Source organism: Scyliorhinus torazame, chromosome 13, assembly GCF_047496885.1.
Source record: "Scyliorhinus torazame isolate Kashiwa2021f chromosome 13, sScyTor2.1, whole genome shotgun sequence".
Taxonomy (NCBI): Eukaryota; Metazoa; Chordata; class Chondrichthyes; order Carcharhiniformes; family Scyliorhinidae; genus Scyliorhinus; species Scyliorhinus torazame.
This window is the reverse complement of record NC_092719.1, coordinates 190,454,329-190,475,604: the sequence shown is the minus strand read 5'-3', so window position 1 is coordinate 190,475,604 and position 21,276 is coordinate 190,454,329.

Sequence of the window (21,276 nt, the reverse complement as noted above, 5' to 3'; positions counted from 1 at the left end):
ACTGGAAAGTGATCTCATCAATAGGGTCAGGGTCCCCCGCCCCCTTATTAGGGGAGCTTGTATACTGCAAGCTCCCCTGGTAGTGGATCATCCCTACCTCGTAAACCCGTGCCAGTTTTAACAGGGTGTCTCTTAATTTCACTTTTCCTCTGCCTGAGTGACGAGAAAGGTAAATGTGAAGTATTTGGGTAAGCTAAGAATTTTGGATCCACATTTTTGATTAACTGGTAGTAAATTATACAGTTTATTTAACCTCCTTTTTGTAAAGCTGTTGCATTGATGTACCCTAATGCTGTCACTCTGGAAATTTTATTGAAATGTGGTTTTCAACTTTCGCTTCCAAGGATACAGTGGTTATGTTAACAAGGTGCTGAAAAAGGCACAAAACTACCATAAACATCAAAATAAATGGACACATTTATTCCTAAATGGATTCCTCAATATGTTCTGAGCAATGCTCTTTATGCCTCCCTAACTTCCATAGGTGGATACTTAAGAACTTTAGGTTTTTTTAAATAGGTTGTGGCCGCATCGGTCAGATGGCTAGAACCTAAGTCCAGCTCTCCATATCCTGAGTATTGGAGGGTTTTCCAAATCAGTCCAGTTTCTCTGCCAAAGTACTTCAGCAACCGAAGGAAAGACCCACATTTAATATAATGTGCAGTCATCATAGGGCAAGACCCACATTTAATATAATGTGCAGTCATCATAGGGGTTTGATTTCATGTCCCATATAATTTGCTTGCACATGCAATAGATGGACTCTACGAATAATGCCTTCTTGCCCTCAAGTGATTGTGATTGGACTGAAGTAACTATATCAACATTTTACATTTTTCCTATCCAAGACATAGGGTGTTGAATAATACATTATAAACTGATTGAAATAGTGGGTTTTTTTTCACCCCACCAAACAATTAACTAATTACAGTAGTAAATGGGCAAGCAATTTGAGCTAATTCTGCCATAAATTGAACACTACAACTTTTTAAAGTGTGAATTCTATAAGGGAAAAATAATGATGGTGGTAACCAGAACTGGAGTGCTGAATGTTTCTGGTTCTAAAAGATGTGTGCTTTTTATCTACAATGAGACTGTCTGAAGGTCAGCTGTGTTGCTATTTTGCTTCCTGTATCATTTGTGGTTTTCAAAGCACGTCATCATGTGACTAGCCTGCTTCCGATATTTCTCACCACTAAAGTTTCTCTTCCTTCCTCAGCCTCAAAATGTCAGTGAGTCATGACCAGGACAGATAAGGGTTGTCCTATAAGGGTACTGTGCAAATTTCAAGTTGCTATTCATTGATACATGTTTACGTATTTCCTGAGATCAGGTTGCGAATTGTCGTATTACCTTTCATTTTCCTCCTAATACCCAGAATAGTCTTCCTTTTTGTGAACTTTACCTCAATTATGTGATGTGCTTTTTATAAATTCCCAATCCTACTATTTTACTCAACCAGCAATGTTGAAGATTTTCTATGTGGTTAGCATGATGAGTTGAACTTGATAGCAAGCTGGATGTTAAAATGTATTGCCATCTTTTTTTTTAGTGCTATTTGTTGCAACGTCGTGTCTAATTAGGAACTCGTTTTAAGTCGTCACACTGCAACATCCCTATCTGTCGTGGTAGTAGTAGAAACATTAGTTAACTGAATTTATATCTCTTCCTTTTTCTTAATCCATATGAGTAATTCGAAACACCGTTCTTTTAAAAAATTGTGAATTTCAAAAAACTTTGCAGGTGGTTACTTTTTCTGCATCCATTCCTGATCAAATTAACGTCACTTGGAACAGAATTTCTGGCGTGTGACCCAGAAACTCCAGACATTATTGCTTCCAAATAAAACAGGCTACAAATCCAATTTACTGTCAGTTGAATTAAAAATATATATTTCAGGTGTTGTCTGGGTTCCAAAACTCCAACCATTTGATGCAAAATGTTTTTTTTATTCAATTTGTTTGAAGAATGAGTTTTTAAAAAGAGAGTATATTTTAAGAATTAGGTCAAATGCCTGAAGACATGTTCAATATATTTTAAGTGGAAATTAGACTTCCAGGCTCTATTAAGCAATGGCTGTTTTTCAGTACTGACTTTGGAGCCAGTTAAAATTTTATATAGACTCTTTATAAATCAGGTTTGACAAGGTTCTGAGAACTCTTTTGTATTGGTATTTTTCCTGGAGGTTGGAATTGTAATTAAAAGCCTGAATTGGTTTGCCAGTTAGAACTTCATTCTCTCCTGTTAACGAGGAGAGAGAGAGAGATAGTGGATATACGGATGAAAGAAGAATTGCTTTTTCTAACCCTGTCCATAATCATGGTTTTGTGATGTGTTTTCAGTTTCTGTGAAATTGATATTTTCTATTATTTGTTGCAGAATGATTCCTTTCATTTGTGGGTGATCAAAATGATACTTTTATTTTAACTAGGAGACTGTTCATAAGAGAATGGAGATTAATGGATAATTTATTTAAGCCTCGCCTTTAAAATCAGCCAATAAAGAGACTCAACTTAATTTAATTTTTTTTTCCCTCCGGGTGCTCCGGTTTCCTCCAGGGATCGGGTTGAGGTGTGGGCTTAAGTGGGGTGCTTTTCCCAAGAGCTGCTGCAGACTTGATGGACCGAATGGCCTCCTTCTGCACTGTAGATTCTATATGTTGTAAAAGTTTTAAATTTCATACGTGTGCTTGATTTTTATATTTTTGATTCATGTTTTCACTGTAATTTTACACAGCCAGGCAAAGAAAGCCGTCCAAGATTCAAATAATTGATACATGCTAAGCTTGTACAATTTTGAGAATAACTACCCTTGGGGCTTATAACACTGCATTGAAGTTACTGTGAAAAGCCCCAGTCGCCACATTCCGGCACCTGTTCGGAATTTGTGGGAGGAAACCCACGCAAACTTGGGGAGACTGCAGACTCCACACAGACCGTTACCCAAGACGGGAATTGAACCTGGGACCTTGGAGCTGTGAAGCAACAGTGCTACCCACTGTGCTACCATGCCGCCCACCTCTTCTAAAGAAGTAACTGTACAGATGGTTTTTATGGAGTTAGAAATAACTTAACCGAGTAAGAGACTTTTGCAACTATAGATTTTACAGTAGAAAACATTGATTTAGAAGCTGTGAATGATTAAGAAATAACATGCTTTTTAGGTTTCCAATGCAGTACAAATAGATCAAAAGTGCATTACCATGACACAGTTTAGGTTAGATAGTGGGAATGCTGCATTTGTGTGCCAACCAATACCAATTCCCTTAACCTGTTGGCAGAATTGTGGATCCAGATTTGTCTTGATTTGCATTTTGGGGGGAATTAGATATTGTAACTAGCCTTTTTTTTGTTCAACGTATTTTTCCCCATTTTAAAATCTACCCATTGTTGGGATTTGCAGGTATGTAAAGACATTTAATAATTGTTTTCAGATGTTTGGAGGTGCAGTTAATGATGCCATGTGTTTTTTCTTATGGTGATATCGCCAGTGATACTATATCTATCTACTGTATGCATATTGCAGGAAATAAACAAGCCTAGCAACATCTATAAAGTGAAAACAACAAATTAATGCATTAGATGTAGACACATCACCAGAACTGAAAGCCACACATGTTCAAGCAAAAAAAAAAAGAGGGAGAAAGAACGAACAGATCGACAAGTCCAGGCTGCTGAATCCTATACAAATGAGATGTTAATAGATTTAACACTTTTTATGCGCTTTTTCTCTTATAGTATTTACTTATGTGGATAAACCTTGATGAAGTGCTTGGGCAAAAAGGACCTATTTTAAAATTGAATTCATGCAACTTGGGGTCTGTAACAAAATTGATATTTTGTTCTCTGCATTTTACGAAGTAAAATTTTACTAAGTAAAGTTTATTTGCCACATTTGATTCATATGTTTTTCTAGCTATACTGCATCCACAATATAGGATATGATTCATTGCTTTATATAAGGTTCAGTGTTCTGTCCTGGTTAGCTTGTCAAGATCTCATTCAGTAGGAATATTGATAGTGTTATCAAAATACTGTTTTTAGAACTTTCAATAATTGTAATGCAACTAAATTAATATAATTTAGAAAGTGATATTTGGACAACCCAGTTCTACAACCGTTGAATCTCTTGTTTTTGTTTTTTTACCTGTTTAACTAAAAATGCTAACCTGATTTATCAGTGATGCCGTTTTGTGGGTTCATGTCCACATGGAATTTTCTGAACTCTACTGTCGGGGGCTCTCCTGAGCAGCAGTAAGGCACTCCTCCTTTGGGATGGAGGAAAGATCAGAGGGGGGAAACTAACCATAGAGAGGATTATTTTTATCTTCTGTTGATGCAGCAACTGCATTTCGCATCGGCAGTACTTGTCTAGGGTGACTTCCATTTCTTAATCTGTCTGAAATTAGCAAAACCCTTAAGTCACTCTGAATGCTGGATTTCTGATTTCGCAATATATAAAATGGCATCCCAAAGAGTCTTCCAAGCTAGAGCTCTTTGAAGTCTCTTTATTGCATTACATTACTGTGGCACTTTAGTTCAGACCAGGCTTCAGCCTATTTCTGAGCAGTATAGAGCAGGCCAGATGGACTACAGAAGTTAAGTTTGCACGTTGGGCTTTCAAAATTGATCTCCATTGAGGAATACAGACAAAAAGGGGGACTTTATCAGATCCTCTGAATTCATATTTGAGCAAATGCAATTAAAATGATGGATGTTATTGTCTAGTACATTGTTTAATATAATAGATTTTTGTAGTAGTCCCTGATAAGATTACACACCTTTATTGTAGTTTCTATTTATTTTATACTCCCTTTTTTTCCCCCTTAACAAGGCTGACTCTCGCTCTTGAATTGTCCATGCCACTGCCACACTACTAAATGATACCTAACTGAAAAGATGGTGAACAGCCAGCGCCTTAAGATCTGCTGCCAGCACTTATCAGCTACTGTGGCAAGATCAAGAATGGCCTGAAATCTACACTTTTCCCCCTCTGATAAGATGGTTTCATCCAAATACAAACATGAACGGTCATTGACCAAGCTGTCTGGCACACCTGGGGCTGCACTGTTCGTAAGTAATTGATGCTAAATATTTTTATTGGCATGTATTATTGCAAATTAACTTTTTTTCTGTTCATGTACCTGGTACCATATTATGCAGAGTTATATATTGCTTGGATTTTCTGCTAGGGTTCTCCTGTAGCAGCAGCACAAACCCCTTGGAATGAATGTGACTTCTCCACATTGTTCACCAAGATTCCATGGAAGTTATAACAGGATATTGTGAGAGCCTCTGCAGAAATTTCACATCGTAATATCCAACATTGCAGAACATGGAATTCAAGGTGTATGCCTCCATAGGTCATTCTGACAACAAAAATGAAATAGGCAAATCTATTCTTGTTTTATTATGGGACATGGTGGAAGAATGATACAGTATCCTTCAAAGATTTCAAGTGTAGCACTTGGGTGTTGTTGCAAAATGTTGACCTACTTTTGTTCAGCTGCAATTTGAACATTGTATGCAGGTATGTAGGAGGCAAGGGTGTTGGATAACATTGTCTGTCTAATTCTTTTCCTGACTCAAACAGATACATTACTTGCAGCTCAAATCCAAGCCCTTCATTGTGGCATAGATAGTTGAGTGTGTCGCGCTTTTGTATTACAATTATAACAAAATATTTATAGCTCAGAAACGGGCCATTTGACCCAACGGTTCTATTTAAGCTCCAAGAGCCTCTCCTTATCCTAGATCACTGGGCTACATTAACATAACCTGTGCACTAATGATTTATGCTTCCAGATAATTTTTTTTCAAATTCCGTTTAGAAACTTATTTTCTAAGGAGTATGTGATCTTCTAAAATGTATAAGCTCACACTTCCCTATATTGAAGATGTAATGCCAATTACATGTCACTCTGCAAGTTTATTAATGTCTTCCTGTACTTTGTTATTGTCCTCCAGTATGGACTGCATCACGCTCTCCCAGCTACAACTTGGTATCATCCTTAAATTTTGAAATTGCATTTCTGATTCCTGAACCCAAATCTATTATGTAAATGGTGGACAAAATTGGTCCCAGCACCAATCCTTCGAGAACACCCCTTCCTATCTTTTGCTAATCTGAGTAACTACCTTTATTTCCGACATTCTGTCTTTAAAGTCAGAAAGACAGATGAAAGGAAAACAAATTAATTACGGAATAACCATGGGCGGGATTCTGCGTAGGCCGATGCTGGAATTGTGAAACATGATTGCGTGGAGGATTTGTTTTGACGCCAAAATTGTGGACGGCACTGGCTTAACGCCAAATCGCAATTCTCCGGTGGCTCGACAGCGGCATCAATGCATTCCACTCCACACGTACACTAAATGCCGTTGACCTATCATTAGCGGACCTGACTGGGTATTCTCTGGAGCCTCTGCAAATTCCTGATGGCGAGGTTCACTTGAGCTTTGAAAAATCGTGAAATGGGTGCTTTGGCTGCTGAGGGATATGGAAAGTGTCTAACATCGCTGACAGTTGTGCCATTGGCTGGGGGCCTTCTGCCGGCGCCGGGGAGTGTAGCGGAGATGGCCAGGAGATGAGCTGTGGGGCCGGGGTGGACGAACACGCTGCTGACTTCCCACTGTGAACTTCGTGCCGCGGGTCGTATGGTTATCCCCCTGGGCCATCCACCTCCCGCTCCCCCAGGTGCTCCCCAGCCGACAGGGTGGGCGCACCCCAGCGGAGCCAGTGCCATCTTGGTGGCTTGGATGTGTGTGTGGGGGGAGTTCAGTGTGTGAATATGCGCCTGCAGCTTGTCAGCCTCCTGAGTGTCAATTGCGAATCCGGCACCTTTCTCATTGGAATCGATTGTGTTCTATGCGGCGCCAGTCCTAGCCCCTCAATGGTCACTGAATCAGTCCAGCTGTGGCACCAAGTTTGCTGATCTAGATCTCTGCGAATCCTGCCTCGGCGTCAATACTTGGACTCCGGAACGAGGAAAAGCTGAGAAGCGTTTAAATATTGATTACAGCCGACTCTGTTATTCAATGGTGAATGAGGTCAGATACTCCGATGTACAAACTAGAAACTTCAGTGGTTCAAACCTACTACAGGGGTCTGTGCTACTCTTGGTTGGAATAATGTGAAGCATTACAGTTTAATTTCCAGAGCTAGTCCAGGTTCTGTTTTGCTTTGCTTTGGGCAGCACGGTAGCACAAGTGGCTAGCAGTGTGGCTTCACAGCACCAGGGTCTCTGGTTCGATTCCCTGCTGGGTCACTGTCTGTGTGGAGACTGCACATTCTCCCTGTGTTTGTGTGTGTTTCCTCCGGGTGCTCTGGTTTCCTCCCACAGTCCAAAGACGTGCAGGGTAGATGGATTGGCCTTGCTAAATTGCCCTTAGTGTCCAAAAAGGTTAGGAGGGGGTTATTGGGTTAGGGGGATAGGGTGGAAGTGAGGGCTTATGTGGGTCGGTGCAGACTCGACGGGCCGAATGGTCTCCTTCTGCACTATGTTCCAGCAGAGGGCAGTAGAGCGGAGCTGCTGATTGGCTGTTGCCGGGGAAATTTGCATACGTCCGTGTGCTCACCCTAACTTGAAGGTGGTTTGTGGAGGAGCTGTTGTCAAGTGACACTTACACCCGAAACACTTCTTCAGTGCTTCCCTCCCTACCCCCCTAACCAAAAAAAAACAACCGCTGTAAAGATCAAGAGGAAGGCTCGAGGGCAGGTAGAATCCGAAAGAAGTTGAACCGTGATGTCACAGCCTGCAGGTAAGGGATTGGCTCGAGGACAGGTAGAAGTCGAAATAAGTTGAACCGTGATGTCACAGCCTGCAGGTAAGGGACTGGCTGGGGACTGGTAAATAGTTTTTCTTTTATTTTCCCTCCGGTGTTATCATGCGGGGCGCAGAGGTTGTTGAGTGAGTGCTTGCTGAGAAGGGGAGTGAATAACAGGTAAGCTCTTTCTTTCTCTTTTTTTATCCAGAGGGGATGGCAGGGAGGGTAGTGCAATGTTCCTCCTGCAGAATGTTTGAGGTGAGGGACGCCGTCAGTGTCCCTGCTGATATAATCTGTGGGAAGTGCACCCATCTCCAGTTCCTCTGAAACCATGTTAGGGAGCTGGATGAACTTTGGATCATTCGGGAGGCAGAGGTGGCCATAGATAGAAGCTTCAGGGATGTAGTTACTCCGAAGAATCAAGGTAGATGGGTGACGGTGAGAGGGGCTGGGAGGAAGCAGTCAGTACAGGGATCCCCTGTGGTCGTTTCCCTTAGTAACAAGTATACCGCTTTGGATACTGCTTGGGGGGGAACGATTTACCAGTGGTAAGCCATGGGGTACAGGTCTCTGGCACAGAGTCTGTCCCTGTTGGTCAGAAGGGAAGGGAGGAGAGGAGTAGAGCATTAGTCATTGGAGACTCCATAGTTAGGGGGATAGATAGGAGATTCTGTGGGAACGAGAGCGACTCGCGGTTGGTGTGTTGCTTCCCAGGTGCCAGGGTGCATGATGTCTTGGATTGTGTTTTCGGGATCCTTAAGGGGGAGGGGGAGCAGCCCCAAGTCATGGTCCACAGAGGTACCAACAATATAGGTAGGAAAAGGGATAGGGATGTAAGGCAGGAATTCAGGGAGCTAGGGTGGAAACTTAGATCTAGGACAGAGTTATTATCGCTGGGTTGTTACCCGTGCCACATGATAGCGAGATGAGGAATAGGGAGAGAGAGGAGTTGAACACGTGGCTACAGGGATGGAGCAGGAGGGAGGGTTTCAGATTTCTGGATAATTAGGGCTCATTCTGGGGTCGGTAGGACCTCTACAAACTGGATGGTCTACACCTGGACCAGAGGGGTACCAACATCCTTGGGGAAATTTGCTAATGCTCTTCGGGAGGGTTTAAACTAGTTCAGCAGGGGATTGTGAACATGAATTGTAGCTCCAGTATACAGGAGGTTGAGAGTAGTGAGGTCATGAGTAAGGTTTTAAAGTTGCAGGAGTGTGCCGGCAGGAAGGTGGTTTAAAGTGTGTCTTCAATGCCAGGAGCATCCGGAATAAGGTGGGTGAACTTGCGGCATGGGTTGGTACATGGGACTTCGATGTTGTGGCCTTTTCGGAGACATGGCTAGAGCAGGGACAGGAATGGTTGTTGCAGGTGCCGGGGTTTAGATATTTCAGTAAGCTTGGGGAAGGTGGTAAAAGAGGGGGTGGGGTGGCATTGTTAGTCAAGGACAGTATTACGGTGGCAGAAAGGATGTTTGATGAGGACTCGTCTACTGAGTTAGTATGGGCTGAGGTTAGAAACAGGAAAGGAGAGGTCACCCTGTTAGGGGTTTTCTATAGGCCTCCGAAAAGTTCCAGAGATGTAGAGGAAAGGATTGCAAAGATGATTCTGGATAGGAGAGAAAGCAACAGGGTAGTTGTTATGGGGGTCTTTAACTTTCCAAATATTGACTGGAAACACTATAGTTCGAGTACTTTAGATGCGTCTGTTTTTGTCCAATGTGTGCAGGAGGGTTTCCTGACACAGTATGTAGATAGGCCAACGAAAGGCGATGCCATATTGGATTTGGTACTGGGTAATGAACCAGGACAGGTATTCGATTTGGAAGTAGGTGAGCATTTTGGTGATGGTGACCACAATTCGTTTACGTTAGTGATGGAAAGGGATAGGTATATACCGCAGCGCAAGAGTTATATCTGGGGGAAAGGCAATTACGATGCGATGAGGCAAGACTTAGGATGCATTGGATGGAGAGGAAAACAGCAGGGGATGGGCACAATGGAAATGTGGAGCTTGTTCAAGGAACAGCTACTGCGTGTCCTTGATAAGTATGTACATATCTGGTAGGGAGGAAGTGGTCGAGCAAGGGAAACGTGGTTTACTAAAGCAGTCGAAACACTTGTCAAGCGGAAGAAGGAGGCTTATGTAAAGATGAGACGTGAAGGTTCAGTTTGGGCGCTCGAGAGTTACAAGTTAGCTAGGAAGGACCTAAAGAGAGAGCCAAGAAGAGCCAGGAGGGGACATGAGAAGTCTTTGGCAGGTAGGATCAAGATAACCCTAAAGCTTTCTATAGAAATGTCAGGAATAAACGAATGACTAGGGTAAGAGTAGGGCCATTCAAGGACAGTAGTGGGAAGTTGTGCTTGGAGTCAGAGGAGATAGGAGAGGTGCTAAATGAATATTTTTCGTCAGTATTCACACAGGAAAAAGACCATGTTGTCGAGGAGAATACTGAGATGCAGGCTGCTAGACTAGAAGGGCTTGAGGAGGTGTTATCTATTTTCACACTTTCCAGAATTGCTAAGTCCCCTGGGCCGGATGGGATTTATCCTAGGATTCTCTGGGAAGCTAGGGAGGAGATTGCTGAGCCTTTGGCTTTCCTCTTTAAGTCATCTTTGTCTACAGGAATAGTGCCAGAAGACTGGAGGATAGCAAATGTTGTCCCCTTGTTCAAGAAGGGGAGTAGAGACAACCCCGGTAACTATAGATCAGTGAGCCTTCCTTCTGTTGTGGGCAAAATCTTGGAAAGGTTAATAAGAGATAGGATGTATAATCATCTGGAAAGGAATAATTTGATTAGAGATATTCAACACGGTTTCGTGAAGTATAGGTCGTGCCTCACAAACCTTATTGAGTTCTTTGAGAAGATAACCAAACAGGTGGATGAGGGTAAAGCAGTTGATGTGGCGTATATGGATTTCAGGAAAGTGATAAGGTTCCCCACGGTAGGCTATTGCAGAAAATACGGAGGCATGGGATTCAGGGTGATTTAGCAGTTTGGATCAGAAATTGGCTAGCTGGAAGAAGACAAAGGGTGGTGGTTGATGGGAAATGTTCAGACTGGAGTCCAGTTACTAGTGGTGTACCACAAGGATCTGTTTTGGGACCACTGCTGTTTGTCATTTTTATAAATGGCCTGGAGGAGGGGGTAGAATGATGGGTGAGTAAATTTGCAGATGACACTAAAGTTGGTGGAGTAGTGGACAGTGCAGACGGATGTTACAAGTTACAGAGGGACATTGATAAGCTGCAGCGCTGGGTTGAGAGGTGGCAAATGGAGTTTAATGCAGAAAAGTGTGAGGCAATTCATTTTGGAAGGAATAACCGGAAGACCAGAGTACTGGGCTAATGGTAAGATTCTTGGCAGTGTGGATGAGCAGAGGGATCTCAGTGTCCATGTACATGGATCCCTGAAAGTTGCCACCCAGGTTGAGAGGGTTGTTAAGAAGGTGTACGGTGTGTTAGCTTTTACTGGTAGAGGGATTGAGTTTCGGAGCCATGAGGTCATGTTGCAACTGTAAAATCTCAGGTGCGGCCGCATTTGGAGTATTGCGTGCAATTCTGGTCGCCGCATCATAGGAAGGATGTGGAAGCATTGGAAACGGTGCAGAGGAAATTTACCAGAATGTTGCCTAGTATGGAGGGAAGATCTTATGAGGAAAGGCTGAGGCACTTGAGGCTGTTTTTGTTGGAGAGAAGGTGAAGAGGTGACTTAATTGAGGCATACAGTATGATCAGAGGATTGAATAGGGTGGACAGTGAGAGCCTTTTTCCTCGGATGGTGATGTCTAGCACGAGGGGACATAGCTTTAAATTGAGGGGAGATAGATATAAGACAGATGTCAGAGTTTTTTACTCGGAGAATAGTAAGGGCGTGGAATGCCCTGCCTGCAACAGTAGTGGACTCGCCAACACTAAGGGCATTCAAATGGTCATTGGTTAAACATATGGATGATAAGGGAATAGTGTAGATGGGCTTTAGAGTGGTTTCACAGTTCGGCGCAACATCGAGGACCGAAGGGCCTGTACTGCGCTGTAATGTTCTAACTATCCGTGCTTTCGACAGGGTATTATGGACAGTCAGTTGTGACTACCACTCAGGCCACCACCTGCAGACTGAACTCCTGTCCTGAGCGATCCATTCCTTATGGACACATACTGTGTCAGTTGAAGCCATTGAATCAATTGTTAACCTTGACAGTCAACTGTAATTGCTTCCCCTACCATACAGAAAAGGAAAGACACCTCTGCTTTCCACTTTTGCACTCGCCAATCTGGTGATTTCTTTTCTGGGCTGTCGAAGTGAATGGGCAGAAAATTGCAGGGGAAAAAAAACTCCAATTCGACTGTTTTGCCTCTACAACATAGAAGTCCACTGAGATTTGTTGTCAAGCATCATGTGAGATTTGGCAGAGTATCTAGCTAACTGGTGGGGTTTGTGAAATATTCCAACATTAGAAGAGCAGAGGCGGCTAGAAATGTTGCTGTTCCCAAAATCTCTCCTTTAATTCAAGTGATGACATGGCATTTGTCTTTCCCACATAGGAACAAAACATTCCAATAGGAAAGGTTGCATCCTTTTTTTTCTGCCAAGGATTGAGCCAACATTTATCTTCACTCATTAAACATTGTTATCTAGAAAATTAATTATTCTATTGAAATTTGTAATATATTTTGCTACTTTCATGTTTGCCTTTGGAAAGGTTAGTCATTGAGTAATTAATACTTTTCTCTATGTTCAGACAGTTGAAACTACTACTAGCCACTGTTAAATATATGATGAATATTTCATAACCAAGTAATGAATAAATAATATTTCATGTGCTCTCCCATACTCTGGATTAACATTTTATCGTCCAACTTTATTGTTACAATCTCTGTCGAGAATAATAACTTTTAATGAGAAATTAGAAATCCAGTTAACAACTGAAAGACCACATCAAGATTTTAGTGTTTTAAATTTTTTACTCTAACAAATGACTATTGACTAAATACTACTTTTTATAGACAAATCATATTTTAAACTACAGAAAAGAGATTCTCCATTAGTTTTTACCAGGACCAATAATCTGTTAAATTATGTCCCTTAGCTGAATACTTCACTTTGTAGGAGCCAGTCAAAAAGGATTCTCTGTTCCTAATGGCATGCTTCCTTTTTACTTTCCCAGCTGGTTAACTTCTGATTCCAGTACTCCAGGGCTAAATGGCCTCCTTCTGCACTGTAGATTCTATGATTCAATACTGACTTGCACTGAGGGCTACATTGCAAATTCTATCCCTCTAGCCAAGCTATGTGAATCTTCCAGCCTCTTCTAAATCCTCATGAACTCAGTCACTTCAATTTGAGAACAAGCTCCCATTCTGCTTGGTGAACTGTAGAACCATTATTTTAGTTGCTTCATGTGCAGAATTGGCTGCTTATATCTCTTGCTCTCTGCCTCTCAGATGGCTGCAGATCACACCAAGCAAGCTGCTATTGTAATATTAATGGATATGCAGGGAAGCCTGGAACTTGATCTTAAAAATTTATTTCTCTTTCCCATGATAACGTGAACTGTATCAGCTACTTCCCTTAGTTTATCTTTAGGCACCAAAAGTGATTGTTGGGCATCCTCCACCCAGGACCCTGGCTGGACCATCCTGCCGCTGGCTCAGATCTACAGAGTATACAACACACCCACATCCTTGCCCACTATGAGAGTCAGTATGTGTAGAGCTGTCATCCAAGGGAGAGTCGGTGTGTGTAGAACCCATATCCAACATAGTCCCTCCCTCTCCTATGCACAGACGATCTTGTTGTCCTGCTTGCGCACTCTCTTTCACTCCTAATCTGTCTCTCACGCGCGCACACACATAAAGGGGAAAGAGAAATACAGCATTTTTTGTCTTAAAATTCAATTCACTAGCAATGACGTTTCATTTTAAAACCTTTCTCTGTGAATCAGCCGTCAAGAAATCTTACTGCAATTCTAAATTATATAATTACAATTTAGGATTATAAATGTACGGCAGCATATCTCTTTCATACCAAAATGCTTGAAACTGTTGCAGTATTCAGTATCTTAACTACTTTAACAACTTATCAGCTCCAGAGTTGCAGTTTGCAGCCACATGGAATAGATCGCAAGCAGCAGTGCATTGTGGGGAATGGAAGTATTTCCTTCAGAAGCTGTGCACACTCGTGGGAATTCTAGGTAACTTTCTCTGGGTACGTGATTTGTTGAATGCTGAACCAAACTGCTTGTAACAAATAACTCAAAAAATTAACTCTCCATAACTATTCTGTTTCCAGTGCATTTTTCTCTGTGTGGGATGCAGTTGCATGCACATGGTCACTGATCTACTACAGGAATTGGGAAAAAATTACTTCACAAATCATAATATATGTTTACTTCTTAATGGTGCAGGCATGAAGCAGCTTGGTATCCAGCCCATCGTGATTTTTAAAAAAAACTAATGTTAAACATGTGCCCCTTCCATACACGTTAACTCTGTCGATATGCTTACATGTATGTTAGACTCAATAGGCTGAATTGTCCAGAGATCAGGGGAGCCCCCACCATAGATAAGGGGGAAACCCCCTCTCCTCAATGGGCCCAATGCCGGAGTACTACCCGGCCATGTCCCTATCCGCCCGTGGATTATACCTACCTGTGCACCCCCGGCGGCTTACGTTTGCCTGGTTCCCATTTTCCCAAGCAGTTGTAAACCTTGCTGACGGGGGAATTCCAAAAGGTGGGGAGGGGCGAACAATGTGGGGGGAGGGGACTCGACATGGCGGGGGAAACCGCTAATTATATTAAAATCCATTGAAATAAGGTTCTTTGCTATCCTGGGTGGGAACCTCGTTACATCACCGGCAAAGGACAGGGAGAATCGGAAAACGAGATTCACAACTGGCTGAATGATTTTTGAACCGGCATCATCACAAATAAGTGCAAATGGTACATTTTTGAGTGCTGTTAAATGCAAATTATGTCAATATTTTGAACTGATGGGCACCATCCCTTTAGTGGAAAATCTGCAATTGGGCAACATCTGTGGGACAATCCTTAGTGTGCTGATGACTGCTAAAAATTAATTTAAGATAATCAGTTGAACTTGTAACAATGCTCATTTTATGCTTGGTAGAAACAACATAGTTATAGACAGGGACCCGTTCTTTGCAAACAAAAGGAATATGTTCAAGCCCTGCAGTTTTATTGACTACCTGGGAGTTTGTGGAAATGTTCAAGCCCTGCAGTTTTATTGACTACCTCGGAGTTTGGGGAAATCTATAGTTCCTTGTTCTTTTCTCCATGTCAACTTGCCAGCCAAGCGGCAACTCTTTTCTCCTGTAGTATAAACTGTTGTAATCATTTGAACTTTGGCATTATTGCGTTGACTTGAGTACAAGATGAAAAGCTTCAGTAATGTTTCAGGGCAGCACGGTAGCACAAGTGGATAGCACTGTGGCTTCACAACGGCAGGGTTCCAGGTTCGAGTCCCCGCTGGGTCACTGTCTGTGCGGAGTCTGCACGTTCTCCCGTATCTGCGTGGGTTTTCTCCGGGTGCTCTGGCTTCCTCCCACAGTCCGAAGACATGCAGGTTAGGTGGATTGGCCATGTTGAATTGCCCTTAGTGACCAAAAAGGTTGGTGGGGGGGGGGGTGTGTTGGGTTACAGGGTGGAAGTGAGGGCTTAAGTGAGTCGGTGCAGACTCGATGGGCCAAATGGCCTCCTTCTGCACTGTATATTCTATTCTATGGTCATTGTCTCTTTTCAGCAATATTCAAGTTCTATATTACCTAATGACAGCTTTATAAGATTCTGGGTATAGTCGTGGTATGCGCGGAGACTGCTGCCATTGATTCTAAGTGTAAATATCGTGCTGCATCTTCTCAGTTAAACAATCCAAGCCTCCTTTTGATCTCTTGCAATCAAACCACTGAGGCTTACTGTCAGGTAAGACTGCAGAACAGGTCATGTGACCCCATTCAATTGCCCTTCATTTAAAGATACAGTCCCAAAATATAATCTTAAAAACTTCAATTGTTTATATATGTTATACTACAGTTACAGTATTCTAGTCTAGAGTTTAATGTACACCGAAAATGGTATAGAACTCCAGTAGTCTCGCACCATTTCAGTTTGACACAGAGGCGTATCAGCATTTCTTTTTTAAAAAGTGCTCTAGGCATCTCTTGTAAATTTACCTAGAGTTCATTTGAATGTTTATAGCATGTACAGATTGCACTTTGAATGTTTAAATTCTTCTTTGGCTACTAAAATGTAATTATCAGTATAAATAGCCCTCTCTTTTTAAAAATTTAATTTTGAATCTGACCGAATGAATGGGCTACCTCAACAAATCTTTTACTTGAAACCCTTTTTTTTTTTTCTCACCTCTATTGACATTTCAATGTCTTCCTTCCAGCCCAAGCACCAGCTGGCCTCCGGCGCTATAATGTCATGCTTGCCACCCCTGCCCTTAATTTGCACATTAAGCATTTGAAGGTAAGGATGAATATTCTATGATCTCATCCCATCGTACCTCTAATTTTCACCTGTCTTTTCTTCCACGTATGTTTGATCCTCTGCTGCTGGCATTCTCCCACTTTTTTTTGCCTCACCGAGCCTTGCGTTGCCAAGGCAACTCTCCCTCCTCCCCTTCGCACTTGCCTCTTCATCATTCTTGTGAAAAGGAGTACTCAAAACCCATCTTTTGAACAAGCTTATAAGTCAACCATTCTAAATCTTTCTCCACGGGTTCGGTGTCTATCCCCTACTTGCATCATGAATTACCATGAGACGTTTTCATAGGTTAGTGATATTTTGTCAATATTTACTTTCTTTCAGCTGTTCGTTCTTCTCAGTTGGTATAAACAGAACCACACAAGCTGACTATTTTTAAGGTTTGCAAATAAATCACCTTTATGGTGAGAGAATGGTATAAGCTCACTGTTGGAAGTATTCTTAAATATTTTAAGACATTAATGAGCTGAGTTCTTTCAGTCAAGCCCATAATCTTTGTTAGTATAGTGGTCAGTATCCCCGCCTGTCTCACGGGAGACTGGGGTTCAATTCCTAGACGGGAGCTTTGTAGCTCTCCAGGAACTCTACTGGAATCCTTTGGGGGGTACAGTAGCACAGTGGTTAGTACTGTTTTGCAGTGCCAGGGTCCCAGGTTCGATTCCCAGCTTGGGCCACTGTCTATGTGGAGTCTGCACATTCTCCCTGTCTCTGCGTGGGTTTCCTCCGGGTGCTCCGATTTCCTCCCACAAGTCCCAAAAGACGCGATGTTGGGTAATTTGGACATTCTGAATTCTCCCTCTGTGTACCCAAACAGGCACCGGAGTGTGGCGACTAGGGGCTTTTCACAGTAACTTCATTGCAGCGTTAATGTAAGCCTAATTATGACACTAAAAGTTATTATAAAATTAATATCAGAGCACTTTTTCAACAACGGTTTTAGATACCTTGTGATTTGTCACTGCAGAAACAGTGCTGTAACTGAGACAGCAAGACTCACCCAAGGGAATTACTATGACTATACTAGGAAATTAAGATATTTTATCATGTAAATAATTTACTGTCCAGAGGAAATAAATTCATCACCCAACTCCAATTAGAATTAACAGGAAGAGCAGAGATATAGGTAAAATATCCATATTTTAAGCTTTTATTGGAATGTATTGACAGTGTCACCTCCAAGCTTTTCCAGCTCTGGATGTATGTAGCTTGTGTGACAGTAATAGTTTCATTGCCACCACACACTGAAGCTTTAAACTATAAATGCAATGGTTTGCGTAAGTATAAATAAACCAGTGATAAATTATGCTAATTAGCATGCTGGCCAAAAGGCAATGTTTTCCTTTTTTCTTTGTCTTGTACATATCCTTCTATCATGTCAATTATTGTTCAAAAATGTAACCGGACAGTTGTATAACGAGAGGGTTCTGAATGGTAAATATGGTTAGAATTTTAGATCATGCAAAAACATCACATCCTCAAAATTTAGTTTGCTGATGTGAAAGGCGTCATTGTCCTTTTCTTTCAAATTGTGCATTGAAAACGGAGTGATTTTCCCCCCCCCCCCAATTTTGGGATCTAATTTTTTGTTGCGCATCATTTAATGTTTATGCTTGGTGGCCTCATGTTAAAATAATGCTTCTAAATTGCAATGGGTGATGTGATCGAGGAAATGCAACATTCCACAAATGGGTAAGGCAATGAATAATCAGTTGATCCTTATTTTGGGGTTGCTGGTTCTGGGAGAAATGTGGGCCAGGATACCAGGAGAACATCCTACATTTTGAATGGTGCTTTTAGCACATTCCTGAATTACTGAAGCCTCCGTTTAATATCTCCGCCAAAGTTATAACATGTCCTCACTATTGCTTGGACCATAAAAAAGCATTTGCCTTTATAAGGTGTCTTTTGAACCTTCAGGATGTTGCAAAGTGTTTCACAGCCAATTATTCAGAAGTATAGTTACAGTGCAGCCAAATTACATGTAGCAAGGTCCCTCAAACGTCAGTGAAGATATTAATTGGTGATAAATGTTTTTGATGTTGTCGTTTCCAGATAAATAAATGTTGACCAGGACACCAGGTTCTGGTTGAACTCGTTCCAAAGGGCCTTAATACGTTTTCATCTGAAAGACGGTGGGCGGGATTTTCTGATTTCCGTTCCCACGGTGAGTTCCCCGGCAACAGGACGGGTGAGCTACGCAAAACACCGTAGACATTGACCTTCCTGCCAATGTCAACCCTCTGCCGCCTGAAAACACAGTGGAGGGGTCAGAAAATCCCTGAACCTTCCACCTAGAGCTTGTCTTCAAGTATCTGCAGTAATACTTGATCCCACAACCTATGTTCAATGGGGCGAGTGATGCTGATATTGATTATGACATTGCAGTTGCTATGGTTCAATTGGGAAGTAATTTGTAATTGATTACTGGAAAATTTGATGAGCAGCATATTCCGTATCATTTTACTGACTGTGGCCTTTGGATTTATAAAGTAGTTGATACCATAATTGTGCAATTGTTTATTGTGTTGAATGTGAACACTATTTTGCCCAGTAAAATATGTATGGATGTGTTCCTGTACATGTGTATGGATGTGTTCCTGTATGTAGTACAGGAAGATAATTTTTCTCGTGTCACACCCACGCAGTTATGAAAAATGGACACTACTTTTTTTTTTTTAATGTGCTGTGGAAACCCTGCCCCACTGCCAGATGTCCCAGGAAGTTCAAACTTCCATTTGGCAACTGCTTTGCAACAGGAACCATCCGAAAGTAGGACTCTAGTTGCAAACGTCAGGTGGTCCTGGCTGTCGTATTGTAATAGTTACGAGAAAAAGTGAGAATTCAAACCACTTCTAACATCTGGATGACTATAGCACTGACGCGCCCCCCCCCCCCCCTCCCATGGGATGCCCGCCTTCCCTTCCCTTTCGCTGATTATACCCACCGACCACCTAATCTGACCACCCTACTCGTTTAGCGTCTTCCTATTCTCCCTGGATTCTCAAAGTGGCTGGCCCTTCAAACAGCTTGTGCTGCTTAAAAAAAACAAAAAAAAAAAACAAAGGAGTTGTGGCTTCCTGTCCTGGGGACAAGGCCTTGGGTACCCACTGTTATCGCCCAGCCTGACTCTCAAAGTCAGGTAAGAAAGCGGCTTTATTTTCATGTAAATCAGAGCGGAGTGGATTGCCAGTCCACAAAGATTATGGACCTGTAAAATGCAACAGATCTCTCCTGTGAATGTAATAGCTGCTGTTGTCCAGAAATTAGCCTGCTGACTTGGTTGCAGAATGAATTCCACATGATGGATGTGAGGAGAACCCATTCTATCTCATGGCAATGAAAATGGTTGAAACTCGGACACTATTATATTAAGCTATTAAGAACCATTGTTGTGTACAATGGAAAAACCGATGCACCATGGTCATCTGACAGAAAGCAGGTTACAAAACAAACATTTATTAACACACATTTGAGAGAATAGTCTGTGAGATGAAGAGACTCCGAGGGTCGCGATGCGGCCAAGAAAACAGGCAGAGAAATGGGCTAGCCTTTACCTAGAGATTTTGATGAACCAAGCCAGATATTTGGCATAGGGACTTGCTGGAACAAAACCAGAAACCTGCTGCTGTAAGTAAGCCAATGTCAATTCATCGCCAGAAACTTTCAAACTCCAGAATCGCCAGGCCTACAACGTTTCAAGCTTCCATCTCGAAACCAAAACCAAAGTGAGGTTTTGAATTAAAGAAAATTAAACGCGTGCTACCTCTTTTTGGAATCAACTTTTCATACGTGCCTTAATCAACTTTTCATACATGCCTTTTCATGCCTGCATGTGTGGGCATGCATGTGTTGCTGCGAATGCTTCCAGGTGTTGAGAAATAAACATTTATTCCTACATTTTTCTTCCGAGAAAAATTGTCTTTCTGAGAGTCTCGAGGGATTAAAGCAAAAACATCTATCTGTGATCAGTCAAGAGGTGGAGAAAGGGAAAATTATCCTACCAGCTCTCCCATGTCTAAAACAGTTACAAAGTTCCTTTTCGCATTTGCAATGATTGTTTTTTTAATATATTAACTCTTGTGTTATATTTCAGAACTCATGGCCTTCTGTTGATGGTTAGTTCTATCAGGTCTGAAGCATGATCTTTTCCATTTTCAGTAACATGAAAGATTAAGGTCAAGTTACTGGAGAAACTTAATCTATTTCAAATCTTAAGGTGCAGGAAGTAAAGTGACCATAGGCTGCTTTCCCCTTTGAGGGGGAGAGCTGACAGGTGCAGATTTAATCTGAGGATCACCACACCTCAGCCGCAGGGGAAAGGTTGAGAAGGCGGGGAAAACCTTCGATAAAGCCGAAGATAACCTTGGGCGGTGCAGGAATTGAACCTGCACTGTTGGCCTCTTTCTGCATCACGAACCAGCTGTCCAGCCAACTTGAGCTAAACCAGTTCAGGGGGAGTTGGTAGTTCACGGGACACTAGCAAGGGAAATAGTAATTGGGTGAGCTGGTATAGTTGTATGGTGGACTAACTAACCTAAACATCAAGAGTTCAAATTCTAGCATGGTAATGTCTGTTTCCTAACCCAGGTTACCTGTGTAATTCCAATTAGTGTTGAACTTGAAATGGTCGAAAAGATCATTCAGCTATAAACAATCACTGCAAAATACACTCGTGGATGTCTGATATTTTTCTTCTCTCGGCAGCAGCCTAGAGAGTGGAGCAGCATAATCCCTGCCCAATCAACCCTGTAAAGCTATGGACTGTGAAGACAAAAGCTTTTCCTCAGAAAGACTGTGCCCTGGTGCCCAAGATAGCACTCGCTTCCCTAATTTGATAAAAGCATTGTGGAAAATTAGTGGTGTGGAAGCGACACTCGAGTTTTTTTCAGCTGGATGGTGATTGCTAAATACATGGAGGTGATCTGAGGGAGACTTTAGTTCAGGAGTTTTATTTAAATATGGTCAGCAAATTGCCTCTGCAAAGTGTCCTGCTCATC